Source organism: Camelus ferus, chromosome 6 (genome assembly GCF_009834535.1).
Source record: "Camelus ferus isolate YT-003-E chromosome 6, BCGSAC_Cfer_1.0, whole genome shotgun sequence".
Classification (NCBI taxonomy): domain Eukaryota; kingdom Metazoa; phylum Chordata; class Mammalia; order Artiodactyla; family Camelidae; genus Camelus; species Camelus ferus.
In genome coordinates this window covers 75,771,655-75,790,013 of record NC_045701.1, presented here as the reverse complement: position 1 = coordinate 75,790,013, position 18,359 = coordinate 75,771,655, and the positions used below count along the sequence as shown (strand labels likewise).

Below are 18,359 nucleotides of genomic sequence, written 5' to 3'. Positions count from 1 at the left end.
TTACTCTTTGCTTAAGTCAGTTTGACTTGGTCTCTATAACTTCCCTGCTGAAACAAATTAGGACAAAATCACAAGCGGCGTTAAATTTGGTTACGTACCATGTATCATTTGGTCCCTCTCCCCACTTATTTCCGTCCACTACACAGAGGAGAATGCTGGGGGCTTGAGAAATTAAGTAAATTTTCTGATTTTATATATGGATTGATTGATTTACATATTACTTTATTTTTTTTAAAGTATCTAAGGTGGATTATCCACATGCAAGTAGAATTAAGAAAAATTTCACGGACACTGTTTGAATTCTCTTGCTATGCTGAGTGATCAAGAGGTCAAGTCTCCAATCTTTCCCTAAAAAAAAAAAAGAAAAAAGAAAAGAAAAGAAAGAAATTTCCTGACAGAGAGTTTGGCCTGATCATTAAACTAAATTATCATAAAATTCAAGGATTTTTTTTCTTTCTCCTACAAGCTGTCATGAAATCGCACCCCTCTCTTCCTCTTTTGTATCCATTAAATGAAGAATTATCATGGGGCAGAGACTAGCAGCCCAGGTATTAAGCACACACTTAGCACTTGACCTTGACATATAGACTCTCTGGCTCCACAGAAATGAGGCTTTTGGAAGCACAATTTCAGATGCCAATTTAAAATTCCAAATGCTATTGAAGTAAGAATTTATTTGCACTATTACTCCTTAGTATTACTAGATGTGAGAAAGATGAATTAAATGTGAACTGTCTGATTCCTGGCCAGACTGCAAGTCTATAACATGACATGAAATTTTTGGTCATTACACTATCTCCTATACCAGTGAACCATTTCTGACACAATCCGGTGATAACATTCATGTCCACACTCTAAGAAAATGATCTTTTTTGTCCATTTGAAAGCACCTCACATAATTTATGGTACAACATACCAGGCACCACCATGAAAATAATTCCCTGTAACTTCAGATTTCAGGTGCAACTAATATTGTTTAATTTCCTAACATCCTCTATCTGCAACTGACAAGCCACACCAGTTCCAGTGATCAAATGCTAGAAAAGAAGCAGATAAACTAAGAGAGATAAGAAGGTTATTAATAGCTGCAGAATTAGACAGCCTTGCTGAATAAAAGGGTGGAGTTGGCAGTTTCATAATTGCCTCTGACTGATTGATATGACAAATGTAACAAAGGCAGATGATGTGCGGCAGAGCTCCAAACAGCAATAAGGTAAACACACATCAAAACACAAGAGCAGACATTCTTTTTTTATTCTTTTTTAATTTTAGCTTAATCTTTGAAAGTTTATCTGATTTACTGACCTCCGTGTCTTGATTTTTCTTCTCTAGAGACAGGAGTTTAGCTTGAGCTATGGGACTCATGTGGGGCTGGAAAGAGGGTCTCTTGCCCAGAGCAGTGGGTTCTCTCATGCTAAGGATCCCATGGATCCAACAGTTAAAATACAAGGTGGAGAAAGCCGGAGTTAATGAGCTAAGGACAAAGAGACCAAAATGAATCTGTAACTCAACAGGAAATCTCAAGCAGAAATTAAGTCTTGAAGCACAGAACCAAGGGTAGAAGGGACAGGAAGATGACGTAGGGAACTTTTAGTAAATGCAAACCAGGAGATTATGTAAGTGAATTCTGAAACAGGAGCCTTTGGCCTCTGCTGTCCCGAAGGCCTAAGGCCATCGTGAAAGGGCCTTAATGTTTAAAAGGCCAAAGAGTCAGAGGACACAAATTTGAACTAAGGATACCCTGTAATCTCCAAGCTGAAGTGCCAATGGAAGATCCTTCAGAGCAGGGAAATTTTTAAATAATTACCAAAATTAGTGCCTCAGTTATTCATCCATGAAATATAAAACAGTGAATGCAGAATATGCTTTGGAATTCTGCAAGTCTTAGGAGGAGGTCCTGGCTCTTTCTCTGACTTTGAGTGCTGTGGTTACTTTGCTTATGTAACATGCAGCCTCCTGAAAATAAAACTAGTGCTTACCTCATGAAGTTTTAAGAAAAATAAATAACACAATCCCCAGAAAGTGCTGAACACGTTCCACGTTACACAGAAAGTGCTATGTACTTTTTTTTTTAAAGAACAGCTTCCTTCAGGTAAAACTGACCCACGACAAACTACACATATTTAAGCTGCACAATATGATAAGTTTTAAGATATGTATACATTTGTTGAACCATCTCCATAATTCAGAAAATAAACATGTCCATCACCCCCCAAGTTCTCTTGTGCTCCTTTCTCTACTTCTTTCCTTCTGCTTTTCCCAATATCACCCCGCTAACATCCCAAGAAACAACTGATTTTGTCACTATAGATTAGTTTTTATTATTTATAAGTTATATAGATACATAGATAGATATGGTATGTACTCTTTTGTTTGAGGAGGAAAAGTCTACCTTACCTCACTCAGTATAATATATTCGAGATTTATTGTGTCAGGAGTCCCAACACCACCACCACCCTTAGGTTTGATGATTTGCTAGGCGAACTCACAGAATTCATATAGTCATGCTGGTGGCTATGATTTATCGCAGGAAAAAGCATACAAAGTATAATCAGCCAAGGGAAAGGGACATGAGACAAAGTCCAGAGGAAACCAGACACAAACTTCCAAGAGTCTCCTCCCAGTGAAGTCACACAGGGCACAATTAAATCAACCAGCAGCAAGTTACGACAACACACATGTACGGTTATCTACCAGGGAAGCTTATGAGACATTCAGGGACTGAAGATTTTGCTGGGGGGCTGCTCAGGTAGGCAGCCTCTGTCTGGTTTGAGCCAATGTTCTAGATTCTCACAAGAAGGCACGTGTTTAGTATAAACTATGTTGTTTGCACAAAGAGTTTAGGTACACTGAGTCACTTTTTAACAATCCTGGGAATGGTGGAAACCCTCTCAAAATCCAAGTTCCCAGAAGCCAAACAAAGACCATCCATTTAAGCAGGTCTTTTCAAGGATAGGAGCCTCAAGCCTGCTAGCCTTGCCTCTTGTCTGAATGCTGACTCTTGTTGTTGCAGGTACAAGAAGTCCATCCATTTTCATTGCCGAGTAGCACTTCATTATATGTCTTACAACATCTGGCTTACCCGTTCACCTCCTGATAAACAGGCAGGTTGTTTCCAGTTTGAGCCTATTACAAATAAAGCTTCTATGAACATCCATGACCTAGCTTTTGTGTGGACCTATCTTTTCACCACTCTTGGGTAAGTACCTAGGAATGAAATAGCAGAGTCACCTGGTAGGTGTATACTGAATGATGTAAGAAACTATCAAACTGTTTTCCAAACTGGCTGTTCCATTTCACATTCCCATCAGCAGTGTATAAAAGCCCCATTTGATCCACATCTTTGTACTTGATAATCTTCATTCTTCCTCATTTTGATATCTCCATTCTTCATTTGATATCTTTGATGTCATTTGATTCTTTAATATCTTCATTCATTCATTATTTTAAAACACTTCTGTCCCAAATCCTCTCTTTTGAGGACTTCAATTATACATATATTAAATCCTTTAAAGTTGTCTCACAGCTCATTCATTTTCTGTTCCTTTTTATTTTCTTTTGGCTTTTTCTCTGTGTCTCATTTTAGATAGTATCTATGACCATGTCTTCAAATGCACTTATCTTTTCTTCAGCAGTGTCTCATCAGCTGTGAGGTACATCAAGAGTAGTTTTTCATTCCAGATATTATGGCTTTCAGGTCCAGAATTTTAATTTGGGTCCTTTTGTATCTTCTATGTCCCTACTTAACATGTTTAATCTTTCCTCTAGCTTCTTTAAAATATGGAATACAAAAAAAAAAAAAAAAAAAATTTGGGAGGAGGGTATAGTTCAGTGGTAGAGTGTGTGCTTACCATGCACAAATTCCTGGGTTCAATCCCCAGTACCTCCATTAAAATAAATAAATAAACCTAATTACCTCCCTCACAGCAAAAATGAATGTCTTCATGTTCTTATCTACTAATTCAGTCTACTATTACACTGTGTGGTTGAATTTGATTAATTTTTCTCTTTTTTTATGTGTTGTATTTTCCTGCTTCTTTGCATTCATAATAATTTATTGAATTCTAGACATTGTAAATTTTATTTTGTTAAGTCCTGAATATTTTGGTTTTCCTGTAGATATTCTTGAGCTTTGATCTGGATCAAAGTTAACTTACTTTGAAACAATTTTATATTTTCAGGTTTTACATTTAAGCTTTGTTGTGTAGTAATACATCAGCATTTAGGCTAGGTCTAATTTTATCCCACCGCTGAAGCAAAACCCTTCTGCTTATTCAATCCAACATACCATGAATTATGAAGTTTTCCACTCTGGCTAATGGAGCAGTTACTATTTCTGGCCCTGTGTCAGTTCTGAGCACTCTTTCCTCTAATCATTTTGGACAGCTATTTTCCCAGCCTTAGTAATGTCTCACAGATGCACTAATCAATACTCAAGGGAAGATGTGAGGGAGATCTTCAGATCTCCGAAGCTCCTGACCCTGTAGCTCCCCTTCCTCTGGCTCTAACTTGTCTGGCCTCCCCAGACTCCCAGCTCCACCTCTTTGACTGGGGAGGACATTGTGCTCATTTGCATTCTCCTTCCCGGAGCAGCAGCCTAGACAGCAATTAGGAAATTTTAGGGATCACCCTATTTGTTCTTTATTGACCAATGTCTCAAGGATAGTCTTTTCATAACTTTTTTCTGGTTTTTAATTGTTTCAGGTAGTAAACTAAATTTGGTCCCTACTTCTTCATGTTGGCTGGAAGGCCTATGTACTGTTTTATATTGATATCTTTCATTACTACTTAAGTGGATTTATCTGTAATTTATTATGAAGTATTTAATAAAGCATTAAAAGCAGCCTATGTGTATATGCTTACGTGTTTTAAAACAGAGAGAGATCTTAGAGAACCTCCAGTCCAAAGGTTTCAAAATTTGTTAATGCTGTTTTTTCAACTGTAGGCTACACGATCAGAAGTCTGTGTATATGTGGCCTACATAAAGTTTATTTTGTTGATAAGAACAATAGAGAAAAGCCATGCCTAGCATACAAGAATAGAACTTAATAGGTGAGTTAGTGCATATCAAAGCTTTATTCATACTATTTTTCTTTTTTGCCTGTCATCTTTCAGAGTGTCCCAATTTGATATAATTTTGGTGAAATTAAACCTGGATGGCTCAAAATGATGTAATTAAATATATTCAGCTTCAATTAAAAATCATAATGGATTCAAAGTTGCTAACATAATACATGGTAGCAATAACACCAGAGCAGAAATAGCCTATTAGTTGATGTGTACCAGACAATTATTGAAAAACAGGGGAAGGGAAGTGGGTACACGGAACATTTTTCATAAAATACATTCAATCAGGAAGGGAAATGACAGAGAGTCTGCATGTAATGTAATATCATTCTTTTACAGATGAGAAAACTGAAGCATAGATTTAAATAATATCCAGAATCACACATTTGATATGTGACTAAATATGGATATAAGCTTATTTGATTTATATCCATATTTGCTTCTTAGCACTGATGATCAATTTACCTGTCAATTTTTTCAGAATGAAAATTCCTTCTTCAGTATGGAACATTTCTCCATTTCAGAATGTGGGACCCAGAGAGAGCCAGTGTTGAGTTCTGACTCATCGATTATTCACATTGTCACAGGGCATCTAATCCGTGATCAATGTTGTTTAGATAATGTGAGAAACCTCATTAGTTAGTTCCAGTAATTGTTTTGAGAGCATCTTCTCCATGCCATTCATCATCTTAGGTGCTCGGGATACCAAGGTGTCCAAGACAGACAAGATCCTACTCTCAAGGATTTTACCTTTTAGATGGAGTAAGGACAAAAAATAAGTAGAGGAATATAAGACAATCTCAGATAGTGATGAATGATATAATGAACATAATATAGTGATAGAAAGTAGGTGTCATGAAGAATCACACCAATTAATGAATTTGTATTTTTACACTGGAGGTAGATTCTATAGGACTTTTTAACAGAATGTATGAGACGAGTGAGAGAAGAAACAAATTGGGGCAGAAGGGGAGCAGGTATAGGGAAGAGTATCTGGGTAGGAACTGGACAGGAAAAAGAAATCAAAAATTCTATTTTGGCCTAATTAAGTGTGAGGTGTCCAACAGAACAGTCCTTCTCAAACTTTACATGTGCACAAGACTCACCTGGGGCTCTTGTTAAAAGGCAGATTCTGAGTCAGTATGTCTGAGGTGGGCCCCGGATCCAACATTTCTGACATGTCTTGGATAATGCCAGTGATGCTGAAATACAAACCATGCTTTGAGTAGCAGGACCTTAGATAACAAAGGTGAATACAGGTAGAATAGAGATCTCAAGCTCTGTAGAAAGGTAAGGGGTTGAGCTGTAAAATTTGGCAATATTAGATGTATTTCTTAAGGAAAGCCCTAATCGATTGAGAATACACGGAAGCATTAGCAAACCAGAAAGTTTAAAGGGAAATTCTATAAAATTTAGTAGAGAATGGAATTTAGTGGAATTTAGTAGAATTTAGTAGAAGCTGGCATTTGTGTAACACAGAATGGGAGTACAAACGAAGTTACAAAAGAGAAAGGGATTTATGTGGAGTTCAGGAAACAGAGACAGGATGTGGGCTGGTTATCGCACCACAGATCTATTTGGCAGGTAAGATGAAAAGGCTCCCTCTGATTATTCCCTTTTGACTAATCTTATCCTGATCCATCCTATAGGAATCCATTTGGAATTTTAGATTTTATAAAAAAAAAAACAACTGTGAGGGCTTGGAGTGACAGAAGGCAAAGTCAAAAAGTAATACGAGTTTTGACTGGTGAATATTAAACACAGAACTAACAGCTTAAAATTTAATCCTTAGACTAATAGCTAAATGGATCTTTTCGGCGGGATGTGGGGAATGGAGAAATGTGAGCACATGCAGGGACTGAAGAAGTTAAAACTATTGCTGAATTTTGACTGTAAGTTAAAAAAGAGAAGGAAGATCCCCTAAAGGGCCATTCAAAGCATTTAAATTTGAGCTCACCAGAGCATGTACTAATGTTTTAACAGCTGGAGTGGTTAAGCATTCTTCTGTTTTAGAAGTTTTAATCGCTGATGACAAGAGGCCAAGGTTAGACACCCAGAGAGCTGGGCAGCCTCACGGGCAACACCTGAAGTGAGTGAGAGTCTTCTGAAGAACAAAAATGTTTAATAGACTGTTCTATGTATTTAAAGTAGACTTGCCCTTTACTTAAACTTGACCAACAGACTCCACAAAAGCTCTAAGCAATAGTATTGCAGTTGCTGGGTTACAAAAAGGGAAGCAGATGATCATCAGTGAACAGACCTACTGACTACCGCATGGGAGCACATCTATTTGTGTTCAGACAGACACCACATAAAGCAAAATAGGGATTCGGCCATAAAGTGAAATAGGGATTTAGTAATTATCTGGTCCATTCAGTCAAAGCAGAAGGCAAATTGGAAAATTGAGAAACTGGATTAGGCTCTGTTCCTCTCTCTCTTTCTTATGTTAAGATCTATGCCCTATTATGCCCATTCATCTACAAACTTTTATGTTTCAATATCCTTTACCTTTTACAGGAGCCTAAAAATCAAAAATGACATAGACATCTTCCCAGGAGCACATTATCTAGCAGAGCAGATGCTACACATTCCCCATGTAAATGAGACAGAATGCTAAGTTTTAGAGCTTTTCAACTTTAGCATATATCAGAATCACCTGAAGGGCTTGTTAAACCACAGATTGCTGAGCCTCATCACCAGAGTTTCTGAATCAGTAGACTGGGGGAAAAGGGGGAAGAATCTGCATCTCCAATATGTGCCATCTTAAAAGTAAGACTTATTTTAACTGTTACTGATGCTACTAGTCCAGTGACTACACTTTGAGAACCGCTGTTTTAGAGGATGGCCAATAGAAACAGGACTTTCAGCCAGGGCTCTCAGAGATAGCTTCATTGAGACTGTTAACTGGGAGTTGGGTCTTGAAGGACTGAAAATTACAACATGGGAAATAAGAGAAAAAGGGTATTAGAAATGTAAGTAATTTACTGAGCAATGAGGTAAAACTACAAATATTTTTCTCTGCCCCTCCATTTTTGTGGTCCTTGAAGATCAAAGAATAAAAGACAGAAAAGAAAGATATTCCCATTTTCACAATGCTTGGAAATTTCAAAAAAGCAAACTTTCAAGGAAGGTCCTCCAGATCCTAATCTTGCAAAATCTTCTCTAATCTTCCTGTCTCTTTTGCTGCTTTTATCACAATGAAATCCACACTCAAAAATAAACAAAGGCATCATTAACCAAAATTCCAGGGCCTGATTTTCTTCTTAGACTTCCATGATTATTATTTTTATTGCCTTCTCCTCTGACCACAATATTAATTTAGGCATTTCAATGCTTTTTGCTAATGTCTAGGATATGTGCTTTTTTAAAAAGAGATACAAAAATACTTTTAAACTAAATATTAAAAAATTGAATTAGAGAGCTAAAAACAATATAGATGAAAACAATGTAGAATAAAACACAATGGTCCTTAAGACAATTTGCTGGAACAGCAAGAAAAGAACCAGGAAAAAGAAAAGATGCTATTTAGGCATTGCATCTTGAAAAAAAAAAATCTAACTCTTAGTTTAATTTTGGAAATAAAATAAAAGAAGTTTTTTAAAAAATATTCTACTCTTTAACATATGAAAGCATAGTTTACGCCAATTCTGACAACCGAGAACCCTCAAAATAAGGCCATGGAAAAGTAAATATTGGGAGAATAATGAGTGGTCATATCTCCCTAGATCCTGGATATGACTCAGGAAACAAGAGAAAACAAAGCTGACAAGGCAAGTTGAAGTCAGATTATATATAGGACTTGGGACGACTAGAGAGAACAATCAAACTATATCCCTACCAAGAGAATACATTTTATCTTCTCCCACAAGTAGCCACCTGAAAGCAAAACGAACAGAACAGTGAAGTAGTAGACATTCATTATGTGTCTACTCAGCACCCATCTTTCCTTTTGGAAACTGTCCCTTTCCTGTCCCACGTGGTCCAGCAAGATTGTCAGTCACAGTGCCTCCCCTATCCACTTGCTGTACAAATGGACACAAGACCTGACCTGTTCCCCATTCCTTAAACCACAGTGGGCACTTTTTATCAAGTCAGAGACCATCAATTTCCTTTCAAGAGAATGTTACATAAAATTTGGAAAAAAACTTTTTTGGATAAAGAAGATATGCATTGATTCAACAAATACTTGGTGTGCACATGTTAGCCCTTGGGGACTGAGTGATGAACAAGACAGACACGGCCCTGCCTTCACGGAATTAGGCATTACAAAGATCATTTCAAAATTAGAGGAGGTAAGTGCTATCAAGGAGTGAACAGGTGGTTAGAAAGAGTGTTCAGTGACTACTTCCTTGTCACTCTTGTACCTGTGGGACATGAGCTTACGGCTGCCATCAGCCCATCACCATGAAAAACACAAAGAGAAGCAGAGTCCAGAGATAGGGGCAGAGAGACACCATCCTTGAGACTCTCTCAGTCTATGCACAGGTAACCCCAGGACTACCCTTGAACGTCCCGTTTTTATAAGTCAAATGGTCCCCTTTCGTATTCCTGAAGTCAGTTTGCTTTGGTCCATCATTGACAATTACAGGAATCATTAGGTAATAATAAATATATGCCTGTTCTACAAATGGTCAAAAAAAAAAAAACCCTATACTCCTTGCGAATCTTTGAAAGTCTTGTTTTTCAGCAAAGTCATTTCTCAGCCTGAGTTGTGGGATAGGCAAGGGACATAAAGAAGCTACTGAAGTCATAAGAAAATAGGAATAAAAGAGACAAGGAGAGAAGGAAATGGGAAGGAAGGAAGGTGGGAAGAAGAAAAGAAAGAAAAAACACTGAACTGAAATCCAAGTCCAAAGTATAATTACAGGGAGCGGTTGCTAAGGTGCCGCTTGTCTGAGTCTGAATTTCTTATGAGATTAACTGTTACAGGCAAAGAATATTAAAGATAAAATGGTGCCGCCAAATCCGCTTGCATGTTCACCAACATGTATTTCAATTTGAAAAGCTGATATGTCCATTATAATCAAAGCAGACCCACCAGCTGACCCCTTGTTCACAAAGTACACTTTTTACCACAAAGGGTCCTACGTGTTGACTTCAGAGCAGTATTGCCCACCCCTCCGCCAAACCATTCCTCAATTCTGCTCCCTCCCACCATCCTATGACTGACCTTATATCAATTACAGTTCAAATTAATTTCCCTTTCAATTTCTCTCCCAACTCCCTTGCAGGTCCTGTAAACACAAAATAGTTCAGCAAGAGAGCATGGCTCCATCACACCCTGATAACCTTTCTTACTGCAAGAATAATAGAATGGTGTCCTTCCTGGGCCACTTCCATCAATTTCTATTAAACGTATCCTTCTAGGCTGTCAAGCCACTCATCTCTCCTTCCTGCTATAGAGATGCCAGTGGGTTGGGGGCAGCAGGGAAGAAGTGAAGAGTGTCAGGCAGATGAGAAGTGTAGAAGGGGCTGCAGATACAGGTTGACTGGGGGGAAGGGCATCAAACCACAATCACAGAAACTTCACTTAATCTCACCAAGGCTATTAGGAGCTGCATTTCCAGGTTGCATCTAGCTGCTCAGAAAGATAACTGCTTTGCAGACTTCAATATACCTTAAGAGAATGAGATTTTTCTAAGCCAAAGATTGAATTCCTTCCTACTTTCCCACTTCTTCACTGTAACAAGGGTCTCACGCAAGCAATTTTATTTTTCTTGTGCAACGGGCAGTTGACATCCTGCTAAGTACTTCAGAAGCAGAGAAGACCAAAATACAAGATCTGTGACATTGCCTGCTAGCTGGCTCGTTTTGCTTACCTGATCCACTGAAGGAGCTGCTGGAGAAAGCCTTAATCAGAAGAACTATAAAATTAAGTGCTCTCTGCAGCTTCCAGGATCCGACCCAAGTCAGCAAAGAGCAGCTTTTACTTTTAACCCCGCGCTACTTGCCTTGATGCATTTCAGCTCATTGTAGTTGTTTGCTGGGTTATAGAGGGAGCACAGGGGAGGGGAAAGATTTGTTGCTGAGCCCTCGAACAATCAAATGTCATCTCAGGGTTAGGGATATAATGTGCAAAGTAAGCACTGCGACTTCACCATCACCAGATGGCATGTCCTCCATGAAACTTCAGCTGATTTTCCTAACGGAGCCCACCCCTCCCTCCTATGTGTTTCCAGAACACTCTGTTGCCACCTCCACTGTATCATTTGTGTCATTGTATTATAATTACCTGTTTGCATACCTGTCTCCTTTCCACTATACTAGGAGTTCCTTAAAATCAGAGGCTGTATTTTGTTTATCTCCAACCCCTGCAGCAAGTCTGCATGTGGCTGATGCCCTATGTATCTGGGTTGGATGAATGAGGAGACCTAAATCAATTTCTCATATAATCCTGGCTGAAGGACCATAAATTGGTTAGCAAAGTAGTTTTTCCATCCTGGAAACTAAATCGAACACATCCACGTATAATCAATGAATACTTACGAGGCAGGGATTCTTTTTAATATATTAATCATTTACAAAATAAAAGTAGTGAAATAGTGGATGACATTCAGATCAGCATTGTCAGCTCAGAGGTTTAAAAAAATGTCCTCTAGCAAATCCCAAAACATCCCTTTAGACTAGGTGTGCCTAGTCCCTCCTCAATCCCCAGAGGGCCATATGCAGTGAGAATTTACATAGTGCAAAGCCTTAAAGGTCTGAGAATCAGCTGGAGCAATGGGGCAACATGCGGTTGTGGGGCTGTTCCCCAAATTCAAGGGCACCACTGACCCAATTACAGGGCCTGGGCCAGGGAGGAGACCACCGGCCAAACCAACCATCCAAGCAGACATGTGAGCTGTACCCTCCTTACCCGGCCCTCTTAAACCTGTCTCCGCAGAGGCCAGCTTGCCACTTTTCCAATTTAGAACACCCTTTCTAAAAACCTCTCAAACACAAGGAAATAAATGCCTAAACACCCAAACCCCACTGCTGTATAGCTTAGGAAATGAGACCCAGGATGGCGTGGCTGTTGGCTCCTTTACCGAGTCTGCACAAGGTGATAGCTGCACAGTCGGGGCGAGTGTTCAGGAGGTCCCCCTGCCCTTCACTGCCCTCTGCCACCTGGTACCACGTCAGAGCCAGCACTCTAAAGTGGGTAACAGGCCACTTCTCTTCAGTTCTCCCAGAACGACCTGTCAGACGGGCCAGCCTCCGCTTTTCCTCACCCTCCATCCCTCTTAGCTCTGGGCGTTCAGGGTCCCTATATTTTCCTTCCTTCCTCAGGGACTGGTTCTTGATCTTTCACTAACACTTATGTACAAAGGTCTAATAACATAAAATTTTAACCCGAAGTTTGATGCTCTAACTCTGAAATTCCCAGGGAATGAAAGAGGATTAAAGGTTAATGGGACTTTCTCAGAATCCCTGAAATAGAAGCTCAGCGCCTCCAAGGATGTCACTAGATTTGGCCTCGGTCCTCCAGTCAGACTATTGCCCAAGACAACAGAAAAGAACAAAAAGTGAAAATTTAGAAGAAAAGCAAGACATTTACAGTAATATCGAGGTCAAAGAGAAAGGAAAACAAAAAAGAGGGTAGAAGGATTAGGATCCCAAGGAAACATCAGTGGCCTTAAAATGGGAAAAGCCTCTTCCCCTGGCCACACCTTTCTCTTGGCATTGTGGAGAGCTGGTACTTCCTCACCAGGGAGACCGAGGCCTTCTCATTTGTCCATACATTTATGCAACAAATCTTTCTCAAGTGCCTACTAGGTACCAAGCACTGTGATAAGTCTGAATTCTGGTTTTTCACTTGGTAAGATAATTTCATTTTTCAGAGAGTTAAATGCTTGAGAGAAGAAGCAAACTTTGAATTGCAGAAGTGACATGCACTGTGGTTAGTGTTCACATTCCAGAATGAGCCATATCTCGGTTCAAGTCCAAGCCCTGACACATCTTTCAGCCTCAGTCTCCTCTTCGGTAAAATGGAGATCCTGTAATCCTTATAATGTCACACCATCGCAGGCGACAACGGTGAACAAAGTACTTAGCACACTCTGGGGCAAGGAACAATTTTTATTTGAATAGACTGAGGCAAAATCTGAACTGAAGGCAACTCTTTTCTTCTAAAAGACAGGAGAGGAATAGAGGTGACACATTTCAGCATCATTTCATTTTACAGCAGCGTGAAATGACTAAAACTTTGTGAAGGAGAGAAAAAGATGAGAAATCAGCATATATAATGAGCATTTTGGATTATCTCTGGGCTCTGAATAACCATACTATGTTATCACAGAAAAGCAGGAATTGTTAAAACAGTGCTTCTCAAATTTAATGTATGTGAATCACCTGGGGATCCTATTAGGCTACAGTTTAAGATTCAGCAGGTCTGGGGTAGAGCCTGAAATTCTGCATCTCTAACAAGCTCCCAGTGATGGCAATGCTGCTGGTCCACAGACCACATTTTGAGTCATGAGGGGGTGAGATAAAATTCAAGCTGTATTTACATATACATGTAAGTGTGTGTGGTTACATATATTGTATGTGTACATATATTGCATATACATATATTGCAGGCATGCATATATTGTATGTACATTTATACATATATTCCCACATGTTAGCAAGAAACTTAAGTAGCTGGGGTTCCTGGTTTCTTGCTCTGGTTCTGCTACAAAGCAGTGGTTGGCTTTGTTTCTTTGGCTAAGTCTCTTCATTTTCTAAAATGAATGATTGAACTATAGGTTTTCTAAGTTTCCTTCCAACTTTAACCTCCTGTTTGAACATTTTTTTTCCACTGAGGAAAAAAAAAAGAAATTTACTCAAAACCGTATGGGATTTAACAGACATAGAGAAAGTAATTTTGGATCCTCAGATATTCTGTTCACCTAGCCCTCAGGAAAATCCTTATGAAGACCACTGCCTCCAACTCATTTGAAATGTAGGAAATGTAACAGATTGTTTCTCCTACCCAAAACATGAATGTCAATGAAGGGAGCACACATAGACATTATTTAGAAAAAGAGCATTAGACTTCCATTTAGAAAAACTCAGCTCAAATCAATGTCATAAACAAAGCCAAGCGTTCAGCCTCACATCTTTAACAATTCCAAGAAATTTATAGAGAAGCGGGTAGGGGCTGGGGAGAGAGAAGGGCAGCAAGGACCTTTCAAAGCACCCTGGAGGGAGAAGTCACCTTGGCAAACACTCCAGCTGGAGCACCTCTTCAGCCAGTGGAAAGAGACACACCACGTGTTCTTGCAAAACCACCTGTGCAAATCGTTCGCATTTTTTCCTTATAAATCCTATCAAGCTATATTATTTATGAGCTAATCCCCTTCATAGCTAGCCTTTCACCTTGTCATATTTTCCTGCATTCTCAGAGCTAATCCTGTCTGACTGGTACCTTTCCTGGCTGCACTGTATAACATGGAGCCATTAAAAGCACTGACTTTGATAGGAAAGGAATCCAAGGGAATCCAATACACAAAGCAAAGGGATTATCCTAGTGATGAGGGAATCAAGACCATTCTTAAATCCATTGATCCTCTGAGTTCTTTTTTTAAAAACTTTTCCTTTTCCAGACACTATGCAAAGTATTTAGAGGCATCTACAAAATAGTAAATGGTGTGAATATTTTGACTAATTTTTTTAATTAGAATGAAAGACATTTGTGGTGACCTGGCCCAGGCTGTCTGTACAATCCCTTCTCGTAAGTCTAAAATACTCCCTTCAGGCAGGCTACTGGAACTGACCTAAGTCATGAATGGCCAGACAGGTGGATGGTGGTGGGAAATTTTGTATAGAGATGATATATTTATCCATTTCAGAGGGTGTGTTAAGAATCAACATTCCCTTAATTTGGTTGAAAGGAATAATAAGTAGATAAGCAAGGGATTTGATCTATTTGTTTCTTTTCTTCTGAAGAGCAGCATCACATTAAATGGTAGATATTTACCCCAAAATTCAGATGCACTCTTCTTCAAGAAGATAAAGCACCCTGAACTACATCCATGCTTGAGATTTGAGTTGTTAAAAGCCTAATGATAAATGAGACAAAATGAAAAGTGTGGCTAAATTAGGCATATCTATGCATGTGCACATAATTACACAGACTATGTACGTATAATTTGCCTTTAATGGTATTTCCGTCTGTACCTGAAATTCCCAGGTGTCCTCAAACAAGCACAGCTTTGTGATGTCACACCTTTAATGAAGCCCTGTTACCATGGGGATAGCAGAGCTCCCTCTCAGAAATAGCATTGAGTTCTGACAATTGAAGGAGCTGGAGAATTTCAATTAGGCCATAGTCTTAGAACCTTCCAGCAACTACAAATTCGAAAGTTCTGAAGTTCTGAAGTCTGCTAGTTTGCTTGAGAAGATGTTGACTTTGGGTCATGATTCAAAGTAGTGCATGTGTATATATAAATATTTATTCAATCCTTCATCTTCTAATAACCTGTAACATGGAGGTATCTACTGCTCAGTCCTCTCAAGAGCAGCTGACTAGGCTCCGTTAATTCATTCACTGGTTTATTTATTCAGTATATATATAGAGAGAGATGGAGAGAGTATCTTGTAGATATCTCCAGTGCCTAGCACAACCCATGGCATCTATGAGGTTATACACATGTATTTCTTGCTGCCAATGACCTTGAAGTATAGCAGATAATTATTATAAGTGTCAAAAGAAGGAAACACAATGATATAATATGAAGAGAAGTAGGAATCAGAAGACCCATTGGGTACAGAGAAAAATCTTGGAAGGTCTAGTGAGTTAGAAAATGTCTCTGGCAAGACTTCAGAAGCAAAGAGGAGAAAATGGTCCATCATGAGCCAAAACAATTAAATTCCCCTCCCTCTGGCCACACTAAAAAGGATTTAGCATGCATGGGGGTCTCAGGCCAGGAATATATTAAATAGTAGCTATGTGGACTGCAGCTTCCCAGAAGGTAAGGCATGTTGCAATTACAGCTTAAGCAACCAGAGAATCAAGACCAGAGCCAGCAGATGTGCAATGGTACAGGGAGAAGCTAATGGTTCACCTAAGACAAAGCTGAGAGGGATTTCCTGGTTGTTCCCAATGTTCAGTGCTTGCCAGAGAAGTCAAGAAGCTGCATAGAAACTGGCATCCCTCAATATTTCCCCCTAAGTCTCGCTGCCCAGTGGAATGAAACAGAATGAACTTAGTAGAGGTCACCTTGGAATTCTCTGTGCCCATGTGCCCACTTCGTGTTTCTTATGTAGCATTTTCTATTAGCTAAATGTCCTCATATACTTTATGGTAAGTGTGCTTTCCCTATACTTTGGACACTTTCTAAGACTGCTGGGACAGGAGAAAGCAAGTCAGGATTGTGTTGAGAAGGAAGAGAAATAATAAAAGACCCCTTCTCTGACATCCCTGGTGTTTTTAGGGAAGTGAAGTGTTTTAAAGTAAGTGAAGTGGGTTGAAGTAAGTCCCACAAAGGTCCTACAATATAAGTGGGAAAAATTCAAAATGTGTAGACTGTTAGCCTACTTAGAAAAAAAGTTTTAACCGAATTTCTCACTTAATTGTCCTTTGCCAGAGTCAATACAGTGTAAAGATTAAGTTCTTGGTTTCTGCAAACGAAGAATCTAGTTCCGATAATGGTACATCCCAGCTTAATAGCTGGGTCATCTCAAGCTTCTTAGTCTCCCTAAGCCTCAATTTCTTCATCTGAAATTAAGGTAAAAACAAAAGCTTATTCATATTGAGGGTTTTCTGGGTGCCAGAGAATACAATACAATACAATACAACATTAACTCATTGAACCCTATTCCACACCCAACAAGGAAGATACTACTTTTTCCTATAGTTTTTTTTTAGTATCTGCAATCTTTATTTTTTAGTATTTTAATTTCAATAAAATACTGAATAGAAAATAATAAAGATACTATTATTATGCCCACTTTTCAGATGGAAAAACTTATGTAAAGAAAGACTGAGAACTTACCCAGGGTCACAAGTAGAAAATGGCAGAGCTAGGATTCAAGGTCAGATAGTTGGGCTCTAAAACCACCTGCATTTTTAATTACTACTCTTAATTCCTAAAACAGTATCACCTGTCCCATTAAAAAGCTTATCTGAGCTAATTATATGTGTTAGGTAAGGCTGCCATAGCAAAATTTCACAGACTGGGTGACTTAAACAGTAGAAATTGATTTTCTCACAGTTCTGGAGGCCAGAAGTCTCAGTTCTAAGTGCATCCTACTGTGGCCTTTCCTCTGTATGCATGTATGGGAGAGAGCGATTTCTCGGGTCTCTTCTCTTCTTACGAGGACACCAGTCCTAAAGTATTAGGCCCCTACCTCAAGACCTTATTTAACTTTGTCTCCCTAAAGGCCTCATCTCCAAACACAGTCATATTGTGAGTTAGAGTTTCGACATATACATTTTAGGGGGATACAATTCAGTCTATAACACTATATAAAGAGCTTAGCAATTTGTAATTGATACACATGGTAAGTACTCACATACTAAGCATTCAGCGAATGGTACCTATCAGTATTTCATGAACTATATTTGGTCAACTCTAGAAATGATCAGGTTTAGTGGAAAGATGAAATTGGAAAGTTAAAGTCTGCTGATGCGATGTGAGCAAGTCACTTCATTTCTGTCCATTTCTCTTTTTCTTACGCTGTGAATTAAAACACACCCATCATCAAACATTAGTGTGACCGTGCATTTACAATTATATTCTTACCAAAATCAGTAGAGTCAAAGGAAGAGAGCTTCTGCAGGAACTAGTTATGTCTTCGGGGGTCTAGTGCTTCCTGCGACCTCCAAGGGCTACGGACACCTATAGTCCTCATTGATGGAAACAGGCTCTCCTCTCTGAATGGCTGTCTGCAGTTTGGCCAGGCTACCTGTTCGTACACCAGCATTTCCCGCTGATGTTCTCCACGTCCAGTTGGAAGCCTGTCATAAGTTGGCCTCTTGTGAAGCTTGTTAAATCCCCTGCAAGCTGGTGATCTATGCAGTCCTAATTGTTGTTGTTCTTTTCAGAGAGGTCACTGCCCACTATGCAGGGCTGTCATTTCAGGCGGGTAGGGCCAAAAGATCTGCTAAGGTTCTACTTTCAGTGTATTTCCTTTCTTTCAATCCCCCATTTTTCCATCTGCTTTATGGTTAATCATACTAACCTGAGTCCCAAGTGGAAATTGGTAATTCCGGGCTCTCAAGGAAGAGAGACAAATTATCTCTCCATTATAAGAATGAATCTTATAAGGACTTACTGTAACTCAGGTTTTTCCACAATTTCTTTGGCCTTTCTGTGCTGAGAGCTGTG

At 39.1% G+C, this 18,359-nt stretch overlaps 1 long non-coding RNA gene and 1 other non-coding gene across 3 annotated transcripts in view; one reads left to right on the top strand and one right to left on the bottom strand.

The window, feature by feature from the left end:
- Positions 1–18,359, bottom strand: part of LOC116664373 — an 88,017-nt gene that overhangs the window by 10,244 nt on the left and 59,414 nt on the right. For both annotated transcript variants that reach the window (XR_004320885.1, XR_004320886.1), the window contains exon 2: positions 6,174–6,269. This is a non-coding gene — a long non-coding RNA (uncharacterized LOC116664373). The remainder of the gene's footprint in view (positions 1–6,173; positions 6,270–18,359) is intronic.
- TRNAG-ACC lies at positions 3,818–3,889 on the top strand. Its single transcript has one exon. It is a non-coding gene; the product is annotated as a tRNA-Gly (tRNA).